This window comes from Ranitomeya variabilis, chromosome 7, assembly GCF_051348905.1.
Source record: "Ranitomeya variabilis isolate aRanVar5 chromosome 7, aRanVar5.hap1, whole genome shotgun sequence".
In the NCBI taxonomy this organism is placed as follows: Eukaryota; Metazoa; Chordata; class Amphibia; order Anura; family Dendrobatidae; genus Ranitomeya; species Ranitomeya variabilis.
The window spans coordinates 44874095-44886613 of NC_135238.1; the positions used below are offsets into that span (position 1 = coordinate 44874095).

General features: G+C 46.1%; 1 protein-coding gene across 1 annotated transcript in view; it reads left to right on the forward strand.

The window, feature by feature from the left end:
* Positions 1-12519, forward strand: part of LOC143786213 (piwi-like protein 1) — a 109108-nt gene that overhangs the window by 73212 nt on the left and 23377 nt on the right. The window lies entirely within an intron of this gene.

Sequence of the window (12519 nt, forward strand, 5' to 3'; positions counted from 1 at the left end):
AATTTTGTTAACTAATATGCAGCATCAGAGGTACTATCCCAACCTATAAGCTTGAGGGGTACGGTCTTCACATGACCGGTGCCATGTTACCAGCCATGGCTGTTGCGGCGCACCCGTCCCCCCTGTATGCTACAATTTACGGATAACAATTTTTGATGACGGTGGAGGAGGTCTTTTGAAGATAGCCATACGCTTGGCTTCAGCATCTTCATCAGGTAACTTTGTGAAATTGGTGTAGAGAAGAGCAGGGGTGGCAACGCTTTTGGTATCATTAGTTGTTCTAGTGCAGAATTTCCTAATACATACAGAAATACACCAAAGAACAAAGCTTAGTATTACATACATAACAAGGATAAAGGCAGCGGTGTGTAACAAACTTTGCAAGATTCCAGCTATCCAGCCCCTAAGTCCCTTAAACCAATTGGCTGGATTAAGAAAGGAGAAGGTGTCTGCCCACCAACTGTCCTTATTACGGTCATTGTCTTTATCATATTGATCTCTGAGTCTTTGAATGTCTTCTAACTTTAACTTCATAGTGCTATTGGGATCTGTATGATGACCGCAAGCGGGTCCAATAACCAGACACATACCACCCTGTGCTGCTGTTAAGTAATCCAGTACTACAGTATGTTGATTAGTGACTATGATGAGTTGGTTTTGGACAGCAACAGTAGTATTAAGTATTATGCCCTTTATCTGCCACTAGTCTGTTTGACCAGCTTGCAGTGCGATGCATGGATCCACGTCGGTCTCCCTTCCAGCTTTACTGACATAGGAGTAATGAGGAGGACTTGGTAGGGACCATCATACAAGGGTTCCAGTCCGTGTTTTCTGACATGCCTTTTCACGACCACAAAATCACCAGGCTTCAAGTTATAACAAATATCGGTTTCTGCTGAATCTGGAAGGGAAGAAGAAACTAGAGCATGGGTGTTAGCAAGATTTTTACTAAGCTGAATAACATATTGAACAGTACGGTCAGTTTCTTCTGATAACTGCTGAGACTGGAAATTTGCAACAGAGGACCTAGCACCAAACAGTATCTCATATGGGGACAGGCCATGTTTTGCCTTAGGGGTAGTACGAATGTGGTACAGTACAATGGGTTGGAGCTCTGGCCATGGAGCCGTAGTCTCCTGCATCATTTTGGTCAATTGTCCCTCCAGTGTGCCGTTCAGCCTCTCAACTTTCCCACTGGATTGTGGATGGTGCGGAGTATGGAGGGCTTCAGTGGATCCAAGCATTGTCAGAACCTCCTGATACACATGAGAAGAAAAGGCCGGGCCTTGGTCACTTTCAACGACTTCTTGAACACTATATCTGTATATAACTTCCATCACCAGTTTCTTTGCTGTAGTTTTTGCAGTCATGTTGGTAACGGAATGCTTCCGGCCAACTGGAGAACATGTAGACAACCACCAGACAATATTCATACCTTCCAGACTTAGACAACGTGATGTGGTCCACCTGGAGCCTTTGGAAAGGATAGTCGGGCTTAGCAAGATGCTTCGGGGGTACACGTTGAAGTTGACCAGGATTGCAGGTCTCACAGATATTACATACACGGTTGAGTGCTGTCAGGACTGTAGAAATACAGTTGTGGCCAAAAGTATTGACACCCCTGCAATTCTGTCAGATAATACTCAATTTATTCCTGAAAATGATTGCAATCACAAATTCTTTGGTATTATTATCTTCCTCTAATTTGTCTTAAATGAAAAAACACAAAAGAGAATGAAGCAAAAAGCAAAACATTGATCATTTCACACAAAACTCCAAAAATGGGCCAGACAAAAGTATTGGCACCCTCAGCCTAATACTTGGTTGCACAACCTTTAGCCAAAATAACTGCAACCAACCGCTTCCGGTAACTATCAATGAGTTTCTTACAATGCTCTGCTGGAATTTTAGACCGTTCTTCTTTGGCAAACTGCTCCAGGTCCCTGATATTTGAAGGGCGCCTTCTCCAAACTGCCATTTTTAGATCTCTCCACAGGTGTCCTATGGTATTCAGGTCTGGACTCATTGCTGGCCACCTTAGAAGTCTCCAGTGCTTTCTCTCAAACCATTTTCTAGTGCTTTTTGAAGTGTGTTTTGGGTCATTGTCCTGCTGGAAGACCCATGACCTCTGAGGATACCCAGCTTTCTCACACTGGGCCCTACATTATGCTGCAAAATTTGTTGGTAGTCTTCAGACTTCATAATGCCATGCACACGGTCAAGCAGTCCAGAGGCAGCAAAGCAACCCCAAAACATCAGGGAACCTCTGCCATGTTTGACTGTAGGGACCGTGTTCTTTTCTTTGAATGCCTCTTTTTCTCCTGTAAACTCTCCTGTAAAAAGCTCTACTTTTGTCTCATCTGACCAGAGAACATTCTTCCAAAACGTTTTAGGCTTTTTCAGGTAAGTTTTGGCCAACTCCAGCCTGGCTTTTTTATGTCTCGGGGTAAGAAGTGGGGTCTTCCTGGGTCTCCTACCATACAGTCCTTTTCATTCAGACGCCGACGGATAGTACGGGTTGACACTGTTGTACCCTCGGACTGCAGGGCAGCTTGAACTTGTTTGGATGTTAGTCGAGGTTCTTTATCCAACATCCGCACAATCTTGCGTTGAAATCTCTTGTCAATTTTTCTTTTCTGTCCACGTCTAGGGAGGTTAGCCACAGTGCCATGGGCTTTAAACTTCTTGATGACACTGCGCACGGTAGACACAGGAACATTCAGGTCTTTGGAGATGGACTTGTAGCCTTGAGATTGCTCATGCTTCCTCACAATTTGGTTTCTCAAGTCCTCAGACAGTTCTTTGGTCTTTCTTTTCTCCATGCTCAATGTGGTGCACACAAGGACACAGGACAGAGGTTGAGTCAACTTTAATCCATGTCAACTGGCTGCAAGTGTGATTTAGTTATTGCCAACACCTGTTAGGTGCCACAGGTAATTTACAGGTGCTGTTAATTACACTAATTAGAGAAGCATCACATGATTTTTGGAACAGTGCCAATACTTTTGTCCACCCCCTTTTTATGTTTGGTGTGGAATTATATCCAATTTGGCTTTAGGACAATTCTTGGTGTTTTTTCATTTAAGACAAATTAAATGAAGATAATAACAAAGAATTTGTGTTTGCAATCATTTTCAGGAAGAAACTGAGTATTATCTGACAGAACTGCAGGGGTGTCAGTATTTTTGGCCACAACTGTACCAGGGCTAGGGCCTGGTTTTTTCCTCAATGTGTGGGCCCATGTGCCCACGTGGCAATAGCAGGATACATCCGCTTAGTGGGACACACAAGTTGGTCCTTTTTCCAGAGACCATGTCCATACATGCTCCATCAGCCTTCCACTGCTTCACTTCTTCCTTTGGGGACATTCTCTGCATCGTCATTAAGCGGTCTTGTGGGGTCCGACAGAAAACCTCCATCTGTCATCGATCATCAGGTTCCTGTAGAGTCAGTGTTTCTTGTAACTGTTTACGCTGAGAGCATGTGGTCACCATAGTTGGTATGGTCGGTTCAACGGGTAGGAGAGCAGCAGCTTTTGCTTGCATATCCGCAAAGGCGTTGCCAACAGTCTGTGGACTGTTCCTAGGACCGTGCGCCTTAACTTTGATAATGGCTACCTGGGTAGGTAATTTGAATGAGTACATGAGGGTTTTAACAGCTTCAGCATTCTTCACTGGAGTCCTGGCGGTGGTAATAAACCCACGATTGGCCCATAGAGCTCCGAAATCATGAGCAATACCAAATACATACTGTGAGTCCGTGTATATATTAGCCCGCCTGTCTTTGGCCAGAACACATGCAGTAGACAGAGCCTGAAGTTCTGCTTCTTGTGCTGACTGTGAGGGAGGGAGTGCAGCTCCGTGCGCTACAGTGTCTTCCGTAGTAACAGCGTATCCGGTGTGGAATCTGCCAAACTCTTCAGCATATCTTGAACCATCCGTTTATAACACCAGATCAGGATTTGGAAGTGGATTTTGGAAGCTATCTCTTCAGTCAGGAGTTGGGAACAGTCATGTTGGAGGTAATCCTCATCACTGCCATCCTTCTTGGGGACCGGCAGTAAAGTAGCGGGGTTGATTGTAGTCAGGCAAAAGGAGTGAACACTGCAGCCGCAAGTGTCGTCGTACAGTCAAATGTTTTGGCTGTTGGAGTGTCAGTATTGCCGCAATATCATGTGGGGCAAAAATGTGCGTCTCATGTCCAAGAATTATGTCTGCAGTCTTGTCAAGCAACGAGTGAGTGGCGTGAACTGCCCTCATGCAACTTGGTGATGCACGGGCCACGGGGTCGAGGCGGGCTGAATAATAGCCCACAGGCCGTTGTCTATTGCCATGCGACTGTGTGAGTACCCCTGCTGCGTGTCCTTCATTCTCAGACACATACAAATGGAACGGTCGAGTATAGTCCGGGATGCCCAAGGCAGGGGCGGAAGCAATAAGCCGCTTTAATTCAGAGAAGGCACGATAAAGGCTTTCCATACAAACCGTTGATCTTTCCTTATAGTTCATATACCGTCTTTCAGGGCATTGTAGAAAGGTTGCATTATGCGGGATGCGTCCGGTATCCACTGACGACAATAAGTACATAGTCCAAGAAAATGCTGGAGTTCAGTCTCATCTTTTGGAAAAAGGAAGGGAGCTGACGGCTATTTTTCTTTCTTTTGTGAGGTGTCTGACACCCTGAAGGAGACAGTTACCCAAAAATATCACATGACCAAGGCAGAACTGAAGTTTCGAGGCCGAAACCCGACAGTTCAGATCTGCCAGATACTTGAGGAGGGGAACAGTGGCAGCAATGGCTTCCTGCTCTGTTCGTGCACACAACAAAACCTCATCCACATACTGGAGCAGCGTGACATAGCGATGGTCTAACTGCCAGGGTAAAAAACACTCGCCCATATTTTTTGCAAACTGATTGGGACTGTTTTGGGCCCCTTGTGGCATAACTGTCCACGTCAATTGTCGTCCCTGATAAGTGAATGCAAACAAACTGGCAGTCTGGGTGTAATGGAATGCTGAAGAAGGCATTGGCAAGGTCGATGACTGTGAACCAAGCAGCATTCTGAGGTATCTGGGACACAAGAGTATGTGGATTAGGCACCACCGGTGTTTACAGAACAGTAGCTGCATTAACTGCCCGTAGATCTTGTACCAGCCGGTACACATGGGGTTGGCCGGGTGGGGTCTTTTTCTTAACGGGAAACAAGGGTGTGTTACATGGGGAAACACAGGGTATCAGGGCACCATTATCGAGTAATGTTTGTATTTGCCCCTTGAGGCCCCGCTCCTGGTCATGTTTCAAAGGGTATTGATGGACTTTCGGAAAAGGGGCACCAGGTTTGAGAAACCCTTTTACTGTTTCTACAGACATTATTGGGGGTGATCTGGGCCTATCAGGGCCATCATTACCATGGGAAGGGCATGTAGGATACAGATCTCATTGTGTTCATCTGCATAAGGGTTATGTAACGTAAGAACCATCTGACCATCATCTTGGAATTGTATTCTGGAGCGGAACTGTGATAATAAATCTGCCCCCAGTAAATTTACCAGACATGTGGGAGAGATTATGAACTGGGCCGTGACCTCAGGGAAAGGTCCCACAGGGATGGGTTTTGTAATAGTATGTTTATTGGGTCTGCCATCTCTTCAGTATGGTCGATTATCAGGATTTTGAGGCTATCTGATTCTGAGTATCCCCCAGAGTTCCCAGTATTCAGGTTACGGGTGGAAGGGGGAACCTGAAGGTAGCAACTGTCAGCATGGGTATGACAATCTCTCTGAAAGTGACCAGGCCGGCCACAGCGCCAGGACTTCAAGCGAAAATTGGCACGGCGGGGCTGGGGAGTGAGATTCCCAGACATAGGGTTAAAAGGGAAATTGGAGTAGGGAACTGAATTTGTGTAGGGGAGGAGGGCAGGAGCTGGAGTCTGTTGTGTGGGCCACTGATAAGGAACAGCTGCGTCCTTGTAGCTGGGGTGGGGGCTGAGGTTGGAGCAGGAATCGCTGTGGCTACTGGTTTAACCTTTGATTTCCCTGCTGATGCAGAGCGGGCTAAATTCTTCTGAAAACTTTTTACTATTTTCAATGCATCATCCGGAGTGGAAGGCTCGATACCAGGTCTGACTGACATTATTGCCTCTTTCAATTCAGATTTGAGGCCGGACATTAAAGCTGCCACAAAAAGGTGTGAATGGGCTTTATTATACAGTGAGAATCCCAAATCTTTAAACACTACCATAAGACGCCCATAAAACTTCTCGGCAGTCTCCTCCTTGTCCTGTGTGACATCTGTGAGGGAGGTAGCTTGGTCCGCTAATCTATCTTGTGCCCAAACTTTTAAAGCATTGCAGATATCAACACCACTCATATGTTCCCCGTCTAAATTCACATTATAGAATTATTAGGCAAGTTGTATTTTAGAGGATTATTTTTATTATTGATCAACACCTATGTTCTCAATCAGCCCAAAAGACTCGAATATCAAAGCTTAATATTTTTGGAAGTTGGAGTGGGGCTTTTATAGTTTTAGCTATCTTAGGAGGATATCTGTTTGTGCAGGTAACTATTACTGTGCAGAATTATTAGGCAACTTAATAAAAACCAAATATATCCCCATCTCACTTGTTTATTTTCACCAGAAAAAACAATATCACTGCACAAAATTTAGAAATAAACATTTCTAACATGCAAAAACAAAACCTCTAAAAATGAGTGACCAATATAGCCCCCTTTCTTTATGATGACACTCAGCAGCCTTCCATCCATAGATTCTGTCAGTTGCTTGATCTGTTTACGACCAACATTGCGTGCAGCAGCCACCACAGCCTCCAGACACTGCTCTGAGAGGTGGACTGTTTTACCTCCCTGTAGATCTCACATTTTATGAGGGACCACAGGTTCTCTATGGGGTTCAGATCAGGTGAACAAGGGGGCCATGTCATTGTTTTTTCTTCTTTGAGACCTTTACTGGCCAGCTACGCTGTGGAGTAGTTGGAGGCATGTGATGGAGCATTGTCCTGCATGAAAATCATGTTTTTATTGAACGATACCAACTTCTTCCTGTACCACTGCTTGAAGAAGTTGTCTTCCAGAAACTGGCAGTAGGTCTGGGAGTTGAGCTTCACTCCATCCTCAACCTGAAAAGATCCCACAAGTTCATCTTTGATGATACCAGCCCATACCAGTACCCCACCTCCACCTTGCTGGCGTCTGAGTAAGGAATGGAGCTCTCTGCTCTTTACTGATCCAGCCTCTGGCCCATCAAGAGTCACTCTCATTTCATCAGTCCATAAAACCTTTGAAAAGTCGGTCTTAAGATATTTCTTGGCCCAGTCTTGACATTTCTTTTTTCTTGTTCAAAGGTGGTCGTTTTTCAGCCTTCCTTACCTTGGCCATGTCCCTGACTATTGCACACCTTGTACTTTTTGTTACTCCAGTAACGTTGCAGCTCTGAAATATGGCAAAACTGGTGGCAAATGGCATCTTGGCAGCTTCAAGCTTGATTTTCCTCAATTCATGGGCAGTTGTTTTGCACCTTTTTTGCCCAGCACGCTTCTTGCGACGCTGTTGGCTATTTGCCATGAAACGCTTGATTGTTCAGTGATCACGCTTCAAAAGTTTGGCAATTTCAAGACCGCTGCATACCTCTACAAGACATCTCACAATTTCGGACTTTTCAGAGCCCGTCAAATCTCTCTTCTGACCCATTTTGCCAAATAATTAAGCACACCTTATATAGGGTTTTGATGTCATTAGACAACACCCCTCCTCATTACAGAGATGCACGTCACCTGATTTACTTAATTTGTAGTTGGCTCTCAAGCCTGAACAGCTTGGAGTAGGACAACATGTATAAAAAGTATCATGTGATCAAAATACAACTTGCCTAATAGTTCTGCACCCAGTGTATATATTCCTGAGGTACGTATCCTACCCAATCTTCCATCACCTCACCACACCTGATTCTAAGGGTACTGTCACACAGTGGCACTTTTGTCGCTACGACGGTACGATCCGTGACGTTCCAGCGATATCCATACGATATCGCTGTGTCTGACACGCAGCAGCGATCAGGGACCCTGCTGAGAATCGTACGTCGTAGCAGATCGTTTGGAACTTTCTTTCGCCACTGGATCTCCCGCTGTCATCGCTGGATCGTTGTGTGTGACACCGATCCAACGATGCATTCGCTTGTAACCAGGGTAAACATCGGGCTACTAAGCGCAGGGCCGCGCTTAGTAACCCGATGTTTACCCTGGTTGCCATCGTAAAAGTAAAAAAAAAACAAACCGTACATACTCACATACCGGTGTCCTTCAGGTCCCTTGCAGTCTGCTTCCCGCTCTGACTGACTGCCGGCCGGAATGTAAGAGCAGAGCACAGCGGTGACGTCACCACTGTGCTGTGCTTTCACTTTACGGCGGCACTCAGTCAGAGCGGGAAGCAGACGGCAAGGGACCTGACGGACATTGGTATGTGAGTATGTACGTTTTTTTTTTTTTTACTTTTACGATGGTAACCAGGGTAAACATCGGGTTACTAAGCGTGGCCCTGCGCTTAGTAACCCTATGTTTACCCTGGTTACCCGGGGCCTTCGACATCGTTGGTCGCTGGAGAGCGGTCTGTGTGACAGCTCTCCAGCGACCACACAACGACTTTCCAACGATCACGGCCAGGTCGTATCGCTGGTCGTGATCGTTGGAAAGTTGCAGAGTGTGACAGTACCCTAACAGTGATCAAGATTTCAGGATATTTTGACTAAAAATAGAGTTACGATCACTGGTCAATCCGGAGTGTCCGTCCCTTATGAGGTACGGTTCGAACACTGGGCCCCCAACGGAACTACACCTCTATATGATTCCACCCAAGAATCACCCCACCATCGGGGACAACCTCACATCCTCTTTGCAGCAACAAACACAGGAAAACCACACCAGATGGTCAGTCTGAACAGTGTAACTGCCAACTTACCGTGGTTGTTGTGGGGGATGATCAGTCCCAATTTTCCAGTGCCTGTGTCTGGTCCGAGGGTCCTTTGTCTTATTCTCCTCCGGGGGGCAGAGGCGTCCCTGTTTGGGGACCCCACTTTTGGGCGCCAAGCTGTTGAGGGAGGATCTGGAGTTACCCTTCATGGTTGAGTCAGTGATTTTCAAATTGTCAAGGTCTCATAACAACAATGAACTTTAGCCTAGTAACAGAATTTATCTCAAAACAGCAAAATGGAGTCAAAAAGCACAAAATGAAGCCTGCTTTAATTTTTCTTAGTTTAATGTTATGGTTACCCCCAAAGACCAGGGAAATAAAAATACTAAACGGACTAGCTCTCGGGTGATGGAAACTAAGGTCGACCGTGACCTGAACCTGACACAACACTAACAGCAGCCGGGGGATGTTCCTACGATGCCCTAGACACCACGCTCCAGCCGGAGATCTAACTACCCCTATAAGAGGAATATACAGGCCTGCCTTACCTCCAGTGAGGAACCCCAAAAGATGATAGTAGGCCCCCACAGATATTGACGGTGAGTTCAGAGGAAATGACATACGTAGGATGAACAGCAGATTTAGCACAGTGAGGTCCGCTTACTAGATAGCAGAAGTACAGGAAAGAGTTACTTCACGGTCAACCTAAAAAACACTATTCAAAAACACCATCCAGAAATTACTTTAAACTCCAGTGACAACTCATGCCACTGGAGTGGTAATTTTCTGTCCACAAGAGCTTCCAGCACTGAAGAGTCACATTGCAGATAGCTGGACAAAAATAGCAAAACAAGAAACAAAATTCAACTTAGCTGAACTGGGACTTGAGGCAGGTGAATGCAACAGAATGCTACTAGCACATTGTTGGCCGGCATCAGACTACCAGCCAAGCAGCCTTAAATAGGAAACTCCCCTAGAGGGTGGCGACAGGTAATCAGAGATGGAGGAAGGCAAATAAGAGACACTACCATAACAGACCACCGGGGGAGCCCACAAACCGAATTCACAACAGTACCCCCCCTTTAGGTGGGGCCAACCAAACCCTTACCAGAATCACCAGGGCGATCTGGATGAGCACTATGAAATGCACGAACCAAATCGGGAGCATGAACATCGGATGCTGTCACCCAAGAATTATCCTCCTGGCCATAACCTTTCCACTTAACCAGATACTGAAGTTTCCGTCTGGAAACACGGGAGTCCAAGATCTTTTCCACCACATACTCCAATTCACCCTCAACCAACACAGGAGCAGGTGGATCAGCAGAAGGAACAACCGGTACCTCATACCTCCGCAATAATGACCGATGGAAAACATTATGGATATTAAAAGATGCTGGGAGATCCAAACGAAAGGACACAGGATTAAGAACCTCCAGAATCCTATAAGGGCCGATAAACCGAGGCTTAAACTTAGGAGACGAGACCTTCATAGGAACAAATCGAGAAGACAGCCACACCAGGTCCCCAACACAAAGACGAGGACCAATACGCCGATGACGATTAGTGAACTGTTGAGTCTTCTCCTGGGACAACTTCAGATTGTCCACAACCTGTCCCCAAATCCGATGCATCCTATCAACCACAGCATCCACTCCAGGACAATCCGAAGACTCCAATTGACCGGACGAAAACCGAGGGTGAAACCCTGAATTACAAAAAAATGGAGAGACCAAAGTGGCAGAACTGGCCCGATTATTAAGGGCAAACTCTGCCAACGGCAAAAAGTCAAGCCAATCATCCTGATCAGCGGACACAAAACACCTCAAGTAAGTCTCCAAGGTCTGATTAGTACGCTCAGTCTGGCCATTAGTCTGAGGATGGAATGCAGACGAAAAAGACAAATCGATACCCATCCTGGCACAGAACGTCCGCCAAAATCTAGACACAAACTGAGTACCCCTGTCAGACACTATATTCTCAGGAATACCATGCAAACGCACCACATTCTGAAAAAACAGAGGAACCAACTCAGAGGAGGAGGGCAATTTGGGTAAAGGTACCAAATGAACCATCTTGGAAAAACGGTCACAAATCACCCAGATGACAGACATCCTACGAGAAACCGGAAGGTCAGAAATAAAGTCCATAGAGATGTGTGTCCAAGGCCTCTTAGGAATAGGCAAGGGCAACAACAACCCACTGGCCCTAGAACAACAGGGCTTGGCCCGAGCACAAACATCACAAGACTGCACAAACATGCGCACATCTCGAGACAAAGAAGGCCACCAAAAGGACCTAGACACCAAATCCCTGGTGCCAAAAATTCCAGGATGACCTGTCAACGCGGAAGAATGAACCTCCGAGATAACTCTACTGGTCCAATCATCAGGGACAAACAGTCTACCAGGCGGACAGCAATCAGGCCTATCCACCTGAAACTCCTGCAAAGAACGCCGCAGGTCTGGGGAGACAGCTGACAATATCACCCCATCCTTCAGGATGCCGGTAGGTTCGGAATCACCAGGCGAGTCAGGCTCAAAACTCCTAGAGAGGGCATCCGCCTTCACATTCTTGGACCCAGGCAGATATGACACCACAAAGTTAAATCGGGAGAAAAACAACGACCAGCGCGCCTGTCTAGGATTCAGACGCCTGGCCGACTCAAGATAAATTAGATTCTTGTGGTCAGTGAGGACCACCACCTGGTGTCTAGCACCCTCAAGCCAATGACGCCACTCCTCAAACGCCCACTTCATGGCCAGAAGTTCCCGATTTCCCACATCATAATTTCGCTCAGCGGGCGAAAACTTTCGGGAGAAAAACGCACATGGTCTCATTACTGAGCAGTCAGGATCTTTCTGCGACAAAACTGCACCTGCTCCGATCTCCGAAGCATCTACCTCAACCTGGAACGGAAGTAACACATCAGGTTGGCGCAACACAGGGGCGGAAGAAAAGCGGCGCTTAAGCTCTTGAAAGGCCTCCACAGCCGCAGAGGACCAATTAGCAACATCAGCACCCTTTTTGGTCAAATCAGTCAAAGGTTTAGCAATGGCAGAAAAACCCGCTATAAATCGGCGATAGAAATTAGCAAAACCCAAGAACTTCTGCAGACTCTTCAAAGAAGTAGGTTGCATCCAATCACAAATAGCCTGAACCTTGACAGGGTCCATCTCCATAGATGAAGGGGAAAAAATGTATCCCAAAAAGGAAATTCTCTGAACTCCAAAACTACACTTTGAGCCCTTTACAAAAAGAGAATTAGCTCGCAAGACCTGAAAAACTTTCCTGACCTGTTGAACGTGAGATTCCCAGTCCTCCGAAAAAACAAGAATATCATCCAAATACACAATCATAAACTTATCCAGATATTCACGGAAAATATCGTGCATAAAGGACTGAAAAACGGAAGGGGCATTTGCGAGACCGAAAGGCATTACCAAATACTCAAAATGGCCTTCAGGCGTATTAAATGCGGTCTTCCACTCATCCCCCTGCTTAATCCGCACCAAATTATACGCACCACGTAGATCGATCTTAGTGAACCACTTCGCCCCCTTTATGCGAGCAAACAGATCAGTCAGTAAAGGTA